A 20,275-nucleotide genomic window follows, 5' to 3' on the forward strand; every position below is an offset into this window, starting at 1 on the left:
GAATGTGTTCTAAGAACACCCGCGGAGTCCTGAAATGTTCGCAAATAAACAAAATGGGGGTGTTCTAAAGACGTTTTTGAGAACACTCCCGGTGTCCTGGAATGTTCGTAGGGGGTGTCCTTAGGACGCTGTCCGTATTGTTCGTTGTTAAGTTGAAAGTTGTTTCTCTGGATCTCAGGCTTTCCCGCATCTAGCCCTGTCCCGGAAACCCTTTCTAGAGCCCAGCAGTGGGATACCGATCTAATTGTATCCTATCTAACCTAACTGTGGGGGCGAGAGTGTGTCTCCTTGTGCTACTATATATATACCATGGTGGTGTTCTGAAGAAGCTTCTAAGAACACTCCCGGTGTCCTGGAATGTTCGTAGGGGGTGTCCTTAGGATGCTGTCCGTATTGTTCGTTGTTAAGTTGAAAGTGTTCTAAGAACTATCGCGTTGTTCTGAAATGTTCGTAGGGGGTGTCCTGAAAACGGTGTCCGTATTGTTCGCTGGCAAGTTCAAAGTGTTCTAAGAACACTCACATTGTTCGCGGACATTAAAAGTTTCCCAAGTGCACGGAGATTGGTTAGTGCATGCGCATTGATGACCTATGGACACTGTTCGGGTTCTGAAGTAATTAAAAGTGCGTCACACGTGAAACGAACATTTCAGGACACCGCGTGTGTTCTTAGAACAGTTTAAACTTGGTAGCGAACAGTAAGGACAGATATAGTGTTCTTCAGGACACGTGTAATTTCGTTTATGTACGAACATTTCAGGACACCAATAGCGTTCTTAGAACAGTTTGAACTTGCTAGCGAACAGTACCGGACAGGTATAGTGTTCTTTAGGACACTTTAATTTTTGTTTGTTTACGAACAATTCAGGACACCGCGTGTGTTCTTAGTACAGTTTTATGTTGCTAGCGAACACTACGAACAGTTGTACTGTTGTTCAGGACACATCATTTTCGTTTATTTACGAACATTTCAGGACACCAATTGTGTTCTTAGGACAGTTTTAAGTTGATAGCGAACATTACGGACAGATATAGTGTTCTTTAGAACACTTTAATTTTTGTTTCTTTATGAACATTTCAGGACACCACGTGTGTTCTTATAACAGTTTCAACTTGCTAGCGAACAGTACGAACAGGTGTGGTGTTCTTCAGGACACCTCCATTTTCGTTTATGTACGAACATTTCAGAACACTTGCACTGTCCGCGGACACTTTTATTGTTTTAAAAAAAAAAAAAACAGAAACTATTCAAAATACAATATAAAAATTTAACTTTAACATATATTAATAATTTATGACAGAGAAGGTGAGGCAGAAACAGAAACAAAAACAGGAGAATTTGGGGTTTCAACATGATTGGTATTAGGTGAAGAAGGGATGGAAGTCTCATCAAAACGTTTTGGATTATGGAGAGGGTTTGGGGATAATTGACTGGGATATGGTGAGGAGGGACAAGTACATGTGGGGCAATGGTACAAGGTTTTTGGTTTGAAATGATTTTCTACAAAAGTTTTTAAATTATTAAAATTAGCCAACAATACATCCATTTTTCCTTCTATATTGTGAAGACTGTTATCCATAACAGGGTTTTCTGAAGTTTTTTCTATTTTGGTATGCTCTGTGCAAAAAAATAATATATATGTTAAATGTATATAAAAAAAATAATAAATAAATGGTTTATATTATAAAGTGTTTACCATTAGTTTCACTATCTTGTGACATTTCTTCATGTGGGAAATTGTCCTCTAGCCATTCCAGAGTACTAGACATTTCTGTGAGAAAGAAAAAAAAAGATAATATATTTTTTAATCTAATACAGAAAGTTTATAAATATGAGTAAAATGAAGTACACTTACTATTTCTGGTAAGATAAGTCCTATGTATTCAGTGGGTCTGGTCTTGTTCTCAGTTCTGTTGTGTCTGTGAGGTAATTATGTTGGAAGCCAATTTATCTTCTTGTGGTATATTCCATTTCATAACATATTGTATTTAAATGAATGGTTAGTGTGTTACATATATGGGTTACATTTCTTATGTATTACTATATATAATGTGTTTGTGTGCTGCTTTTTGAATTTGTTAAATGTTCCTATATTATGATATAACAATCAAACATACCCCACCACCCCCCCCCCCCCCACAGTTTTTAGGTAGTGGTACTGTTCTCCGAACATGTCCGCAAACATTAAATAAGTTCGCGGACATCAAGTTCATAAGAAGAGATCTAGTCAGTTCCATATAGTCAAAGTCATTATTGTTAAGTTGCGCTACTAAAAACCTATGAAATTCAGTGAAAAAACTTTGTTAAAGGGACGTTATGGTTCCAAGTAAAACCGAAAAACCCTTGAAATTCACCAGTTATGGTAAGCTAAGCAACCATAACTCGCGCCACCACCGTGCACTGCTAAGACTAACACCCAGGACATCAAAGATGACATCACAAATGTCATTGATGACATCACTGATGACATCACATGTGTATGTACTTCTCATGAAATATGTGTAGAAGGGATTCTTATTATGTTGCGAAAAAAGTGTCAAGAATCATTGCAAGAAATATACCCTAATAAGTGCATTGAACGATGCATTGATATAAATAGCATCCTATTATGGGGTTCTATCTAGTATACTAAGCTACTCATACAGAAACATAACATTGTGTGCAGCGTACAAGATGAAGGTATGATATTCGTAATGTTAATATGTTGAAAAATGAAATGATAATTGTTTTCTTAATAGATTTTTGTGTACTGTGAAATATGTAATAAGTAGCTAATAAAACCCATGTATTACATAATTGCATTACTATAGACAAAACAAAAAGACACAAGAACACATACCAATATGGGTATATACAGGGAAAGTGAAGTTAGCAAGTAGTAGCAGAAACAATTCATAACTTAACTGATTAGTTTCATGCAAATAAATGATTGCTCTGTTTCAAAGCTGCTATTTACCCTATGTATATGTATCACTTGATGTGATTGGACCCTAAGGAAAGTAGTGTGAGTACAATGTATACAAATATGACCATATACAGGGAAAGTACAGCCATAAAAAAAACAACAGAACTATCAGAAAGTGCTCATAAGTCTAGTGATTATCTTTATGCACAAAAAGGATTGCTGTCTTTCAAGCTTGTGTTTTCCCATATGTATATGTTTCATATGATGTGACTGTACTCTAAGGGAATTACTGTAAGAACCTACTAGAAGGATATGTCTACAAATAAAATAAAATTCTTAGTTTCTGGCTGTTACTGAAGAAACCCATGTGGCCTAGATATGTCAGCAAAAGAAAAAATAGTGAGCCAGACATGTGATGTCATCAATGACATTTGTGATGTCATCTTTGATGTCCTGGGTGTTAGTCTTAGCAGTGCACGGTGGTGGCGCGAGTTATGGTTGCTTAGCTTACCATAACTGGCGAATTTCAAGGGTTTTTCGGTTTTACTTGGAACCATAACGTCTCTTTAACAAAGTTTTTTCACTATATATATATGCGCACTATAGGGAGATTGCTGCTCTATAGTTAAAATAATAAAATCAATTTGCAATGACTTTTCACAAAATTCTATTGCAAATAGCTTTCAACATGTATTGTTTTGGCTGAAATGTTCTAAAGACAAATCAGCCTCATTACAAGTTGGGCGGTGTGGTAAAAATGGGCGTTAATGCAGCGGTCATTCTGTTACTGTTGCATTACCGCACCGACCAACTACGTGTTTGGCAGAGAGGAGGAGGTTCCCCTCCAGCTAAGAGCTGGAGCTAAATCGGCACCTTTCTGCCAAAAAATGGCAAAATCAGCAGAATTACCGCTGGCGGTAATTCTGCCAAAAATCCCCATGGAGTCCTATGTACTACAATTAATGTGGACTAACACTGCCTACCACCACTTGTGATCTGGCATTAATTCCTCCAGACCAAGTGGCGCTAACAGTAATTCTGTTTGGTGGTATCTCAGCAGTAAATCTGCCAAGATACCACCAAACTTGTGATGAGGTGCAATGTCTGGCACAGGCCCCTCCAAGTGAACATTTTGTGGAAAATCTGTTAAATGGCTCAAAAGTTAAGAAAACAAAAAACGTTTTGTGTTTTCGGCCTACCTCTTTTAATTTACCCCATAGAGAAACAGATGCTTCCATTTAACACACGTAGTGTGGAAACCGCTTGATAGATTTGCACCAAATAAGAAACAAGTTGGGCACAAAGCACTACTGCTATCCCTTTTGTTCAGTTTTTAGTAAATCTGTCTGGTCATTTTTTTTTAAATTGACTGAGAAGTAGGTGCGCCCGGTCCCAAAAATGTTTACATTTCTCCCATCGTCCACTGCAGCACTGAGGCTTTTCAGTAATTAGATGGCACCGTTTTTTTTGTTGCTCGATATGAGTGATACCAATGGTAATCCCGCTATAAGCTTAAAAGAAAAACTGCTCAAAATTATATATGGCGGAGGTAAAAGGGTGGTTTCACATAGGGAAGATGTGGGGAGTTAAGATGGAAGAAGACATGGGTAGTTTGGGATCGGCTAGATAGGTAATTTTGAGGTAGATCGTTTTCATCAAACCGCAGGAATGCTCCAGGATCCCCATGGAAATGTCGCAGGACGCGCTCAGAAAAATAAATCTGTCAAGTTAAATCTGTCAGGCAGGTGAAAGGGGATAACAGGAGAGGGTCAGAGAGTATTAATACGTTGGAGTGGGGGTTGAGGGGACACAAACAGGAGGACGGGTGCACATGGACAGGGGCACTGGGGATGGGGAAGACTTTTACATTTTCAAGCATTTTCCCAGTGCGTTAGGACCAGGGAGCACTATATAAAAAATGTTAATACATTTGTTTTAAATTCCATTCCAGCTTTTGTCTGCAAACGCAGAATTAACACAGGAATGTTTACCACGGTAATGGAATGCAGCACTGAGATGACTGTGGTATGTTTCCAAAGCAATTGGCCACAGCCTTTTTGCCTAGTTGTTGAAATGTGGACAGGTCTTAAGGCCATAGCCACTAGCCATGGTTGGTGGAAGATGGTTTTTAGGGCACACCTATTCCTGTTGGTCAGTAGTATTTTATTCTGAACAGGTGTTTAGACCTTAGACCCCAACCATGAAATCTTTCACAGTCACAGGTTGTATTATGCTGGGAATTACCTAATCTATGTTTGCAATGAAACACAAATATGCAGACTTTCTATAAAGTGTACTGGGCCATGACATTATAATTCTGCTCGAAACCTGCATTGATAAATAAACTTCCCAATGATTGCGCACAGGGTATATAGAAAGTTCATTGTCCCAGATTTTGTCTTTAAAAAGACACAAAGGTGAGGCAGACACACTGGGGGATCTTGGTATGGTACACAGATGAGCAGAAATGTTTAATCCCTTCACCCCATTGCGCTGAACACATTTGGATCACGATATCCACATTTGTATTGCAAATGCAATAAGATCTTTACAGCTGTGCAATGTAAATGCCCTGTGGACTTTGGCTGAGATTATATTAGTAGAATTCAATTTGAAACTATTATGTTCGAAGACTAGATATGCATGTGCTGGGGACAAACAAACACCCTGCGAAGATAGCCCACCAACAAAGAAAAATAGCAATTGTAATTGTAATAGTCATTTACATGGCACCTTTTAGCCATTACTATCATCTCAACGGGGAACGACCTCGGAGAGTGCAGTACAGAGTATGGTTAATTCTCATGCAGTTTTAAATGTGTGTGTGCATATGGCTAAGATTAGGTATTGGATGGGCTGGCTAAACTCTAGTAAGCAATCCAAGAGGTCAGGCATGTGGGTGGGTTTTGAGGGGGTTTTCACCAGTGTGTGCGAGTGCAAGAGACTTGTTATGTGTCCAGCTAAACGGAAATGTTCTCGCTGTATTCCAATGGCAGAGGCGTTGAGGCAAGTCTGGAGTAGGCTTTAAAATGTTAAGTGTCCAGCTAGACCAAATTTTGTCGTAGGTTGTAGCTGCATTCTAACGTGCGTGGATGGATAGCCGTGCCTGCGTAGCGTTTATAGGTACCTAGAGCACAGATAGAGCTTATCTTTCATGTTGCTGTGTCATCAGGTCTTCTGTGGGGACACAAAGCCAGCTACCCTCAAGTCTTCTAAGTGCAATAAACTGGCTGTCCTAGTACATCTTCTAGGCAGGAGAAGCAGACTAGCATAGAATATAGGATGTAGGATTGTGAAAGTGTCATAGATAGTAGCATTTATGGAACTTGGAAGATAGCCTAACAGCCATCTACACGCTTTGATCTCAGAATATCAATGCAGACTTGGGATCTTTAGGTGCAAAATGAAGGTTACCAGCATAAATCTTCAGCGTAAAATGCAGACTAACATTAGATGATGTCGTACAAGTTACTTCTGTGTGCCAAGCATTTGCTAGTCTTCAGATATTCAAGTACAGTGTATGTTAAAACGTACTGTTTGCTCTAGGTGCAACACACGAGATGACCTACATGTGCAGTCTTCTAAGCGCAATATCATTCCCCACCCCAAAAAAAACCTCCCAAGTGCGACAATGTTTCACACTGCAAGATCCATCCTAGTGCAATACAATCCCCATACCCCTGCAATCCATCTGAGTGTGACACAATTTTCCAACCCAGCGATCCTGTTATCTCCTTTCACCCACCGGGTTCGCTTGACTGATTTGGCTTCCCAAGCACGTCCTGCGACATTCCCTCAGGAGTGACATCACACTGACACTTTTGCTAACCCTGACAATCCATCTATGTGCGGTGCATTTCCCGCCCTTAGCCAGCTATCCAAGTGTGATACATTTGCTACCCCTGAAAGTCCATCTAAGAGTAACACATTTCCTATCCCTAACAAACCATCTAAGTGTAATACATTTCCTCCCCACAACAATCCATCTAAGTGTAATACATTAACTCCCCCCGACAATCAATCTGAGTGTGAAATATTTCCTACCCCCAGCAATTCATTTAGGTGTAACACATTTCCTATACTTCGTGAACCATCTAAGTTTAGCACGATTCATACCCTCAATAGTCCGTCTAACACATTTTATATCCCTCACAAACCATCTAAGTGCAATAGATTTCCTACCCCCAACAATCCAACTGAGTGTGACACATTTCATACCCCTAGCAAATTAAAGTATTAGCAACAGCCTAGAATGTCCGTAGTCGGTTGGTGAATGAGTTGTGTGGATAGTGGCGTGTGGTTGCCTATTTGTGACGCGGGCCACCGCAATACCGGCCGCTGCCACCTGGGGTGTAAGGTAATGTCACTGAGGAGTTTTTATACTGTCGTTGTTAGGTGTATGGAGGTGGCCTGGCCAATCAAGGTTGTGATACACCTTGCAAGGCTACTAGTTTGGATAGGAACGCAGCTGTGGCTTGAAGTGATGGAGACTGGGGGGGGGGGATACTCCCTTCCATTACACGTTTCAGAACGCCACTGGAAATAGACACGTGTTTAGGTCTTTCCTGAAGGAGAGGTAGTGTTTTTTTGCTGGTGTATGTGTAGTGGAAGGGAGTTCCAGATGGAGAGAGAGCTTGGATACAGAAGGCGGATCCTCCCATTCTGGTGGAGTTGTGGGAGGGAATTATGAAAAGGAGTGCCAAGCCTGATCAGAGAGATCTGGTTGGATGGTAGTAAGTGATCTTGTCCTGGAGGAACTCTGGTCCAGTGTGGTGGAGGACATGGTGAACGATGCACATGGCTTTAAAAGGTGGGCCATCGACTGATAGGAAGCCAGTGTACTTCTCTGAGCGCGGGGGTAATACGTTCTTTTTGAGAAGTGGTTTGACATATGAGGTTTTGAAGGCTTCAGGGAAGATGCCAGATGAGAGAGAGTTGTTAATAATGGGCCGAGAAAACGTTGCCAGTACATGGTATAGTTAGGAATTTTTTAAGAAGTGTAGCGAGTAGCTAGACAGGGATCTCACAGAGAGCCCAAGAGCTGGTTTAGTGCTAGGAGTCTGAGGAACTTAAGAGTGGGAGATAGGTGTGAAAGAGGGGAGGACTGGCCGAGTGAGCCTGGGAGGGATATCACAGAAGGATAACACCACCAACTCAAATGGAAAGAAGTTTTTAAATCTGTGCTAGAGTGTAGGCCTGCAAATCCTGAATGGCAGGACAAAAGGTGACACCTTTGAACAATGTATTTTAGTGGCCTTGTCAGTGTCTCCATCTCAGTCTGTTTCCCCTAGTCTATCTCTTCCTGTCTCTCCACTGCAGTCTCTGTCTCTCTCCCTCTATCATGTAATAAACTGAAACAAAAACGTAGACAGTTGTCTAACTGAAAACACAAGAACCCAGAAAAGTGCGAGCTATGTGCATGCTGTATTGATTTCATTTATGTATTTTTGTGATGTGACTTAAATTACACCTTTAACAAACATCCAATGCACAATATATATATAATCCTGCTTCTCGGCAAAATCCATTTATTCTAACAAATTATAATGCTCTCAAAGTAATCATAAATGTGTTCTACTTGATAATAATTCAATAAGATGCGTATTAAAAGTATTGCGTCCTTTATGTAACCATAATAAGTTATGCTTATAATAACTCTGCACAGTCACAGAATATAAATTAATAATGAGGAAGAAAAATAGAATGGAGGACAAGCAAAATGACTCAGGTGCTGCAATCAACAGTAACTCTTTCTCTTAACTTTGGCGAAAGCATGAAAAAAATAAGATATTTATAATGGTCAGATATGTACAGAGTTCTTGAGTAACATATACAAAGAAATCCCCACTGAAACTTTGCAAATAGTAACACAAAAACAGACCTGTCAAAACTGAATCTTCTATAGGGAATTATTTAAGACCAATAAAACCCCATATTCAAATCTATAACACTTGAGGAAATCAAGGAAGGCATCCAAAAACTAAAAGAAAAGAAATCCTAGTGGCCAAGATAAAATTTTATTTTTTTTTTTTTTATTTTTTTTTATTTGTTACACGCCCAGACCCTCAGGTGTCACGGTGTGGTTATAAAACAACTTAGCAATTAGTAAAATTCAAACATTACATTCGTTCCATTACATGATATAAATTACAGAATATTCACAACATTATAAGATAGCCTAAATATTCACAGCAGTATAAAATGGACGGGTTCCTATCTTTGGGTGCTAATATTGGTTGAATAACCAGGTTTTTAACTGTTTCTTAAAGATTGTGAAGGAAGATGCTTTTTGATGTGGATGGGTAGGGTGTTCCAGTGTTTAGGGGCTAAAGTGGTGAAGCTGCTGCCCCCTGCTCTTGTGTTTTTTAATCGGGGGGGGTCAGGAGGAGTTTTCATTGGATCTAAGTAGCCTCATGTCGGATTTGGGATGCAGAGTGTTATTGAGGTAGATAGGTCCTTTTTTGGTAAGGCATTTGTGGGTGATGCATAATGTTTTGAAGATAATTCGGGCTTTGATGGGGAGCCAGTGAGCATTTTTCCTAATCTTGGATATATGGTCTGATTTTTTTATGCCTAGAGCGGCCCTCAGGACTTTATTTTGCAAAAGTTGCATTTTGGCTAGGTTGGTGTTAGAGGTGCCCAGTAGTAATACATTACAGTAATCCAATTTCGATAGGACCAGTGCTCTGGCTAGGGTGAGGCAATTTGCTGGGGTCAGAAATTGTCGGCTGAGCGCAATTAATTTAGAGGTGTAGGCCGTGGAGGAGGAAAGTACATTGATCTGTTTAGTCATGGTCAGGCTGGCATCGATGTACACGCCCAGTGTTTTTACTTGCTTTGACACTGGAATATTGGTACCGTCGATATTGATGATTGAATATTCTGGCTGAAGGGTTGCTATTTTGGCTGGAGATCCTACGATGAGGACTTCTGTCTTCTCATCGTTAAGACATAGGCTGTTTAATGCCATCCAGTTTTGTATGATGACGTAGATTTTATTGATTGTTAGTGTGTCCTGGTCATAGTTGCCTGTCAGTGGTATAAGGATCTGGGTGTCATCTGCAAAATTTGTGTATATGACACCCATTTCGTCAAGTGCTGAGAACAGGAGCTTGGTATATGCATTGTACAGCGTGGGAGAAAGGCAAGAGCCTTGGGGAACTCCTATGGGGACTGGGATGGGGTTGGCTGCTTCTTTGCCTATGGACACTCTGGAGGTGCGGTGGGTTAAGAAGGATTTCACCGAAGCAGTGGCTGCCCTGGAGAAGTTAAACTCGCGGGCAAGTGAGTTGCAGAGTTTGTCGTGGTCCACCAGGTCGAACGCGGCTGAGAGGTCCAACAGCAGAAGAATGCAAAGTTTCCCTGAATCTCTGATGGCATCCATCTGGATTTTGAGGTCCAAGAGAGCTGTTTCAGTGCTGTGGTTAGGCCTGAAACCTGATTGTCTGGTGCCGAGGAGCTGATTGGATTCTAAATGGGTTTGAATTTGGTTGTAGGCTAGTTTGTCGATGATTTTGAGTAAAAATGGGACTGTGGTTATGGGGCGATAATTAGTTGGAATGGTGGGGTCTAGATTTGGTTTTTTTAGAAGTGGGGTAACCCAGGCTTCTTTAATGCAGGTCGGAACTGTATTGGAGTTGAATGAGGAATGCTAAAGGAGATGCTCTTAATGCCAAATAAAAAAAAGAATAGTGACACTATTCAACATCATTTTACAATATGGTAAATTCTAAGACACTTGGGGCCTCATCAGGAGTTGGACGGTATCCTGGCGGTAAATCTGCTGGAATACCGCCCCATGCAATTACCGTTACCGCCATTTGGTCCGGCCAGATTTCCGCCGAATCACATGTGGTGGTGTAAGTCGCCATTTTATTTTTAGTACATAGGACTCAATGGGGCATTTTCAGCGCAATTACCGCAGCGGTAATTGTGCGTGGTCATTGTGTGTAAAATCGGTGCATTAACCTCCAACTGACAGCTGGAGGTGAATCCTCTGCCTTTCCCCCAAACTCATGATTGGGTGGTGCGTAATGCATCAGTAATGCTACTAGCGCCAAATTTTTACCGCACCGCCCAACTTCTGATGAGGCCCCATAGACCCAAGCAACTACAGGGGAATCTGTGCAGTCAGAAACCTCAGCAAACTATTCTGCAGCCTTGTGAACCAAAAAATAATAAACAACCTAATCAACAGTACTACTTTAGTGAAGTCAGATAGGATTAGTTCGGAAAAAAAACGGAGACCAAATCGTTACCTTGCAGCCTCTGGTCATCAAATGTGTAAAAAGCAAAAATGAGGGGAAAATATTTTCTCCCTTTTTGCATTTCCAAAAAGCATTTGATTTGATCTGGCACCCAGCACTAAACATTACAATACTGCAGGCTGGAATACTCGGTAAGACACCTGATGTTAAGACTTTACCAGCAGCCAGGTGAAAAATAACAACATGCAAACTGCAGCTTTCAAACAGGAACAATGCGTGAGAGAATGGTCTACCCTCGGCCCGATCAGTCTGTATATAATTGACCCACTACAATGCTAGAGGGATCCCAGGACGCAGGTGCAAGAATGAATATCTCAGAAATAAAAATGCCCTGCTACATACAGATAATCTGGTCACACTGGCACCAACAAAGAAGGACTCCAACACGATCCTTGAAGAATATTGCAAGATCCGGATCTTACAAGTGAACGTAAAAACACCTACAAAAAGATCAAAATAATGCTCTTTCAGAGTAAGGGAAAGAACAACAGCAACACATTCCGACTATTCCTTAATGACATTGACCATGAGCATGCTCAGACTACACTTAGCTAACTAAGTCTTAGAGTATGTGCATGTTAAAATGTTAAAATGGCAAAAAAAGCACTTCAACCAAAAGCCTTCTATGCTATCAAGAAGCCACTGACACACTTCAAACCACTAGTAAAATTAATGCTAAAACGCCTTGACAGCACCCTCTCCCCAAACCTACTGTTTGGGAGTGAGGTATTGTGTCCAACACTAAATAAAGAAGCGAGCATGCAGCATGGTACAAACCTCCCAGGGAAATCCTATAACTCCAGTTCTGGAAACAGGTGCGTTGTGTGCATAGAGACTGCGTAACTCATGGATGCAGAACAGAGCTAGGGAGATGTTGCCTGCTGCAGAACATCCAAAAGTGCATATTTCAATTGTGCTGCCAAATTAAAATCAGTAACCCCAACTCCCTCTACTATGAGGCTCTGCAAGATCAAACAACAAAGCCCTTGAAACAAGACATTGAACAATATATTGCAGAACTTCATTATTACTTCAAGAGTACCCTACAGATTCCCAGCACTGGAGACCAAAGTTAGAAGAAGTTGGCTAGAGAATCAGAACGGGCCCTTAGGAAGCTGTATGCCATGTACTGTGAAGCAGAATTAGCACAGCATACGCGGGAATGCTACAGATCAATGGGGCAACACTTTTGAACTTGCAGAGTATTTCTTTGTAGTAAAAAAAAAGACGCTCAGGGTTGACAGAATATGTCAAATGTAACAACTGGGAGTTGGAGAGAATGAGAGACACTTTCTCCTGCATTGTCCTGCAGACAAAGACATGTGAGACACTTAATTCCCTACGATATGTGAGAATAACGCAGTCTTTGCAAGTAAAACAGGACAAGAGCAGTTCTGCATCATCCTCGGGCAACCACCGGAATTAGCAACAAGAACAGCAAAATATGTCTATTCATGTCACCAGCGAAAGTGCACCAGTTTATGCACTCTTTGTATTTACTTTAGCAATATTGTTAAAGCATTTCGTACCAATGAAGTCCCCTGTACATCATTGCATTCTTACCTGCTGATAGAGGGTTGCCTTGACAGGTGCCTGTGCTTACACGCTCAGCCCTCCCTGTGCCAGGATACAGGTGTACAGCTGCCGCCTACAATCTTAGTCTGAGCCGCAGAGTGGATGCTGAACTCCCGCTAGAGCTTCGCCAGGCGCGCCTCATGGGAGGGGCCGAGGAGATGTGAGAGCGGAAAGGGTGGGGCCTGGGGGAGGGCATCTACTTGGTTTCGAGGGAGTGGTCCCGGCTCAAGGCTGGCGTTTTGAAGGAGGGCGGGACCGGGCGCAGTGAGGTGAAGGTTGTTCTTTGAGTAATGGGAGGGGCCCTGCCGCGCAAGGGAAGGCCGGGTGTGAAGATCAACCGGCGAAAGTGACGGAGGCGGGCTGTTCCGGCCGACCCTCCCCTACCTCCGCTTGTGTATAGTGAAGCCCAGGGCGGGAGGAGGAAAGGGGAGGTGCCGTTTTATTCAAATATGGCACCAAATATTTATTCTAGGTGGGTGACTCAGGAAGGAGGGGCGTCGTCTCCTGATTTGTCGTCCGTTACCTCTTTAAAGATTCTTACAATAGATGTGGGCGATAATGTGTAGGTTATCAGAAGGAACGGCTACCGTTGCAGGACACCTGCTGTATGATAATCCAAGTCCGAGCCCATAGCTAAAATCTCCTTATGAGCGAACGCCCCCCTGTGTACATGACACGATGGTAGACTCTGTTGTACCACAGATCTCCCGTGGTAACTAAGCGCGTGCGTCGGGGGACACCTTGTTTTGCTTTAGATTTAGTTTTGGGATTGCTTGGTGAGGACCCTTGGGAGATGTGCAGCTGGCTTATTATTGGTAATACTCTTTATCTGCATATTGGTTAACCTTTTTTCACGCACAGGTTACAATAAACATAGAGTATAAGAGGAAACCATGTATTCTTCTCTCACGTTATCATGGACCCAATGCCACGCGGAGAAAGACCAACAGTGGGAAGTTTTGATTTGGAATAGGGCCGTTTCTGTACAATAGACTGCGCAGGCTGAAACAATGCTGCAGAGCCACCCTGCCTCCACCGTATGAGATCATTGCAACTACATAGAAGTCTGTAAGTATACTCCAGAGGAGAGGCAAAAAGCATTCACTTTTGCAGAAGTATGTTGGTGTTATGGGGGCCGCCCATTGGCATCAAGCCGGCCGCCTATGGGTATTATGGGACACCAGCACCACGGAGGCCCAGTGCCTCAGAGGGTTACTGAGGACACCCAGTCTTAGACCCGGTCTTAGATGGGGGCAGACGTTGCCAAGCAGATGCGGACCCTGGCCACCTTGCTGGCAACAGGGCCCAATGGCAACATGGCCTGTGTTACAGTGTTTGTGTCTCCTTAAGAGACAGACACAGTGTCACGTGGGTAGCGTCATGTGTCGAGGCACGCAGGGGGAGGGAACGTTGGGAATTCAGAATCCGTTGTGCAACGAATAAAGAAAGACGTGCGCACAACCTCGGCGTGTCTCTCCTTATTACTGTGGCCCATCCGGGCACAACAACTGGCGACGAGGTGCTCTACAGGACAGCCGAGTCCTCCTCCTTCATTCTACAGCAGCGATCCCGCTCAGCAATACGCTGCAGGCACTTCCAGCCCGCCCGCGCCCGCGCCTGATCCCAGGCCCGCCTCCTCCAACGGACTGCTTCCGGCCCGCTCCACATTGCCGGCGCGTGTGATCCCACACCCGCCCCTCCTCCTCCATACTGCGACCTGATCCCAGACCCGCCCTCCCACCTCTGTGTACACACGGCCACGCGAATACGAACACGTGTGCCACTGGCAGGCAGCCGAACCAGAGGCCGCCCTCCTCCTCCTCCATGAACATGTGCAAGCCACGTGCAGAGCACCACGCCTGATCCCGGGCACATCCAGTTCAAGCAAGGGGTGCATAATCCCAGGCCTAAGCCCTTCTCAATCCAAGGCATCCCTCATCTCCACGTGGCTCATTCTCCAGCGACTATCCACGCAGATGAAGACTACTCGTCCAGGGTGCGCGTAACGTGCCCCCACACATCGACTGCACAGCAATCCGCCAGTGGTCGCAACCAAGGCCTAGCGGACTCCGGCAGACTCCTGAGAAAGGTGGGTGACACCCCGCACCGACAGCAACCGCATAGGACAGCAGGCTCCAACCCATTCCACCTGCTGCACACCCAGCTCACCACCACCACTTCACCATGAGCTCGGCCCAAGTTCAGCAAGCTCCAAACCCCCCAGTTCCTACAGGGAACACGGCGACCACGGCATGGCGCATGCCCCCCCTTTCTCCATGATGCCCCAAACGGACAAGGGCCCGAGGTGGATTGAGTGGTTAGAAGACTTTAACACCTTTATAGATGCCGCGGGAGAAGAGAAGTCACCAAGACTACGCAGCATGTTTATAAACCTAGCCGGCAATGACATCAAAGTCCTGTTAAAAACCATCCCAACAGCTGGACAAGCTGACTTCCCAGCACTAATCGCAGCACTAAACAGAAGACTGATAATTGAGCCCAACAGGGACTACGAAAGGTACATATTTAATCAGTGCACGCAAAGGATCGACGAGACCGTTGATGAATTCATCACCCGCCTACGAATAAAAGGAGCGAACTGTCAATTCCATGCCTTCCCGCAGGATGAGGCCATACGTTTGAGAGTAATCGAAGGGTGTATATCCCAGACCCTAAAGAAGCAACTCCTCAAAAAGCCGATCACTATAGAAGAAGTAAGTCAGATGGCTAGGATTTTAGAAAGGGTCAAAAAACAGGTGACACAAATAACAGGCACCACTTCGAAGAAACAAGACAAGAATGAAACGATAGCTGCACTGCAGTCGAACACCAGCAGACCAACGGAAAGGGGCACCAATCCCAATTATTCCATGACGCCGAGAACCCAACGTCAATGTTACCGCTGTGGGATGGCTTTCCCTCATGCAGGGACTTGCCCCGCACTATCCCAGAGATGTGGAAACTGCGGCAGAGAGGGACACTTCCAATCTGTTTGCAGGGAAGGCGGACCATTTCTGATGCAAAGGCCACCTGTTGCCCCTCAATTCAAAATACCCAACAGAAACCCACAAGCCCAAGCCTACCAAACACGACCATACCACCAAAACCCAAGAAGGTACATCACAGTGGTCGAGGATGTCTACCCGACATATTAGATCCAGGGAAGTGAAGGATACGTCAATCTTATCATGGACGAAGGAGAAGCCCGTGAAGCACCCAAGATACCGGTAGACATAGGAGGGAGACAATTCTGCTTCCTAATTGACTCAGGAGCCACCGTCAACATAATGGGTGAGAAGGAGTTCCACCAAATTCCTAACAAACTGACCCTGACGCCATCCGACTCCAAGATATATCAATGGGGAGCTGCAACTCCTCTACAAACAATTGGCTCCTTCAGCCGTCGCCTCATCCACGACAACCACCACCCCACGACAAGCATTCTCGCCATCCGCAGCCTGACCAAAGGGAGATGCCTCCTCAGCTATAGGACTGCCTCCTGCCTAGGGCTCACAGACATACATGTGCAAGAAGGTGACAAAATCCACTCGACAGAACCAACATCAGAGACAAGAGAGAGCGTGTTCAATGTCCGACCAGAGTACGCGCATACAGACATGATGCCAAAAGACACCATCATGACAGAATTCCCCCTCATCTGCAAGGGCCTAGGGAAACTAAAAGGACCCCCAGTGAAACTCCATATAGGTCCCACGGTCCGACCCGTGCTACAACACCCAAGGCTGGTTGGTTTCCACCTCCAAGCCGCAGTGTCAGCCAAACTCGGCCAACTCCTAGAAGATGGAATAATCGAACTAGCCACAGGCCCGACCCCATGGGTCTCCCCACTGGTAATAGTGCCAAAGGACGGAGGACGACTCAGACTCTGCGTGGACATGCGAATAGCCAACACCGCTATTCAGCGCGAACGACACCAAGGTCCCAGAATCGACGACATGATTGTCCAACTGAACAAGTCCACCCTCTTCTCCAAACTAGATTTGAACCAAGGGTACCACCAGATGGTACTTCACCCTGAGTCGAGAGGGATCACCACCTTTACCACGCACGATGGACTATTTCGCTACAAGTGTCTAAATTTTGGCATATCATCAGCTGCAGAAATTTTCCACGAAGCCATCAGACAAATCAATCGGCCAATCAAAGGGGCCCTGAACTACAGTGACGACATTCTTGTGTATATGCAGTCAAAAGAAGAACATGATGTCACCCTTCGTGCCACATGCAAGGCCATCCAAGATGCTGGCCTCACCCTGAATGTCGAGAAGTGCCGGTTCAGCAAAAGAAAATTCAAGTTTTTCGGTCACATATTCTCCGCAGACGGAATGACCCCAGACCCCGACAAAGTGGCAACTATCTTCAACTTACAAGAACCAAGACAAATAGCGGACATACGTTCCTTCCTGGGCATGGCAGGATACTGCACAAGGTATATACCGCATTACGCCACGATCACCGAACCACTCCGGAAACTTCTCCAGAAGGACATGCTCTTCGCCTGGACAGCAGAATGCCAAGGGGCATTCGACACCATCAAGCAATCCCTGGCAGAAGCCAGAAAACTGGCCTACTTTGACTCGGACCGGCACACTGAAATAGTGGTTGACGCAAGCCCAGTGGGGCTGGGAGCCATACTCGCCTAGACCAACAGAGTTGACACCCACCCGAGACACGTAGTGGCATATGCCAGCAGGGCACTGGCGCCCCCCGAGTCTGCATCCTCCCAAGCAGAAAAAGAGAGTCTGGCGGCAGTCTGTGCGTATGAACACTTTCACAATTTCATAATAGGAAAGAGATTCACCCTCATCACGGACCATCAAGCCCTACTTTCACTGTTTGGAAACCCAGGAACAAAGATACCTCCCAGAATTGAACGGTGGGGCATTTGCCTACAAGAATACGACTATCGCATCATACATCGTCCGGGGGGTGAGCACAACCAAGCTGACTATTTGTCGAGACACCCCACAGGAAAGCCAACACCAAGATAGGGTGACGTGGAATACATAAGCTACGTCACCACAAGTGCGCTACCTCCAGCGATATCACTGGAAGCCGTTGCACTCGCGTCAGCAGCGGATCCATCCATGGCCCTGGCCATTGAACTCACTGAGCACAACAAGTGGAAGGACTACAGGAGGTTGCTGATGACACATCCAGGAGCAAACCGAGACGAATTAGAGAGGCTCGCAAAAGTCCATACAGAGCTGGCCGTAAAAGACAAAGCCATACTCCTCAGAGGATGCAAGATAGTAATCCCAGCGGCCCTACGGTCAGAGATAATCAAAACGGCCCATGAGGGACACCAGGGAGCAGACAACACCAAACGTCAACTACACTGCCACGTGTGGTTCCCTTTCCTTGACGCTTAAGATGACCGATGGGTAAGGAACTGCATGGCGTGCCAATGCACGGCCAGAGCCGAAACACCGATAACACTACAGACGACACAGATACCAGAACACCCATGGGAAAAAGTGGCGGTGGACTCTTATGGTCCCCTAGAATCAGGAGAATACCTACTCCTATTCATTGATGAACATTCAAGGTTCCCAATCGTCAAGAGATCCTCATCCACAGCCTTTGCCCAACTCGCAGCTGTCTTCGAGGAGGTCGTGAGCGAATGGGGCATACCTGACGTCATCAAGTCAGACAATGGCCTGTCCTTCTGCGGCCACGATTTTACAACATTTGTCAAGCACTTGGGGTTCAAGCACCAGAAAATAACACCCCTATGGCCACAAGCCAACGGGATGGCCGAGAGATTCATGTCATTGATCAAAAAGACACTACAAAGAGCCAGACTAGAAAATGTTGACCCAGACCAAGCCCTATGCAGGATGCTTCGAGATTATCGAAATACGCCACATGAGGCCACAAACAAGACCCCGGCCAAACTCATAGTAAAATACCAAGTTCGCACACAAATCATACGACATCCGATAAACAAACCAGAAATAGATCCAGAAATCCTAGAGAGAGACGCAGAGAGGAAAGAACGAGCTCGCATCCAGACAGATGAAAGGCGAGGAGCGCGCCCTAAAGGCTTACAAGTGGGAGAGGAAGTGCTGGTACAGCAGGCAACAGTCAAGAAGACTGATTCAAGATTCGCCCCGCAGCCACTACAAGTCACGGCAATCAAAGGGACCATGGTGACTGCTGAAAATGAAGAACGAGAGATAACACGGAACAGCTCACAGTTCAAGCTCACAGCAACCAAGGGAAGTGAGAGACTCCAGCCCCCAGATCCTGAACCCATTTCAATAGATCCTCGAGACACACTATGGACGCCTCCAAGATTCTCACCTCATCCAGGAACAAAGAGAACAGAGAGGCCAGACGAAGATCCAGGAGAAGGCACCAGCAGCCGGCCCCAATGAGCCGTGAAGAAACCAGCACGCCTGGTTGAAGAATGTTGAGAACGTTGTAAGGACATTTCGTCTGGGGGTGATGTTACAGTGTTCGTGTCTCCTTAAGAGACCGACACCGTGTCACGTGGGTAGCGTCACGTGACGAGGCACGCAGGGTGAGGGAATGTTGGGAATTCAGAAACCATTGTGCAATGAATAAAGAAAGACGTGCGCACAACCTCCACGTGTCTGTCCTTATTACTGTGGCCCATCCGGGCACAACAGCCTGCAGGCCTGTGCTCACACGGTGTGGGCCTGCAGGCCTAAATGAGAGACAGACTCAGGCATTCCTCTTTGGGAGTCTGCAGCCGTTATGTTGCACGTGCCTGCAGGGGCTCCTTTTACTGCCTTTTAAGAGGGGCCATGACTATGTCTTGGCCCCTCTTAAAAGGGCAATACACATAGGAGGGACATATCACATTAAAAGGGCAACACACTTGTTAAGGTCACAGCACAACACTCCTCCTTTTTCATAACAAACAAACAAATGTTACTGCAACATAAATGATTCCCTCCCCCGTTACAGAACGACATTACTTGGGCTACTTCAGAGTCATAGGACCAACCACAAATAGGATATACCACTGCTACACACACGGGGCTCACATAGTTATAGACCTACAACACATATCAACACATAACCCGCAGTGACAGTCGCGGTTGGCAAACTGCCGGTGGAATGTTGGCAGTTGGACCACGTTACAAAACCCTTTATTAACCTGGGGTCTGGAACTGCAACCACTGAATGATGCCATTGTTAGCTGCTGGCACATATAGTGCACACCTACAAACTGCGGGATCACAGCTTCACATAACTGTTCTTTACTGAGACCACTTTAAGCATGTAGCTAATATGCAGGCTGCTCACAGCATCAAAACGTGTTTACTGAGTTCTCTTTAAGCAATGGCAGGACTGCAGGAGACCAGTTAACTTTCCATCAGTGTCCGTTCAGGATAGTCACTTCCACGGGTCATGGACAGCCCATGGCACAATCCACAGGCTGGTAAAGCCCCACCTGGGGACACCAGGGACCACACCAGCCTAGTCCCTTGATGTTGGGCTAGGTAGCGAAACGCGGGTAGCAGAGCGTCCAGGCTG

General features: G+C 45.0%; 1 protein-coding gene across 2 annotated transcripts in view; it reads right to left on the reverse strand.

The window, feature by feature from the left end:
- NSUN7 (NOP2/Sun RNA methyltransferase family member 7) overlaps positions 1 to 20,275 on the reverse strand; it is a 1,712,923-nt gene that overhangs the window by 1,611,653 nt on the left and 80,995 nt on the right. The window contains exon 1 of one of the 2 annotated variants that reach the window (XM_069631763.1): positions 12,734 to 13,196. The exons of the other annotated variant lie outside the window; for it this stretch is intronic. The gene's annotated coding sequence lies outside the window, so the exon portion shown is untranslated. Of the gene's footprint in view, positions 1 to 12,733; positions 13,197 to 20,275 lie in introns of those variants that run through there. 2 annotated transcript variants of the gene reach the window in all.

This window comes from Ambystoma mexicanum, chromosome 6q (assembly GCF_040938575.1).
Source record: "Ambystoma mexicanum isolate Mex_15411 chromosome 6q, UKY_AmexF1_1, whole genome shotgun sequence".
NCBI lineage: Eukaryota > Metazoa > Chordata > Amphibia > Caudata > Ambystomatidae > Ambystoma > Ambystoma mexicanum.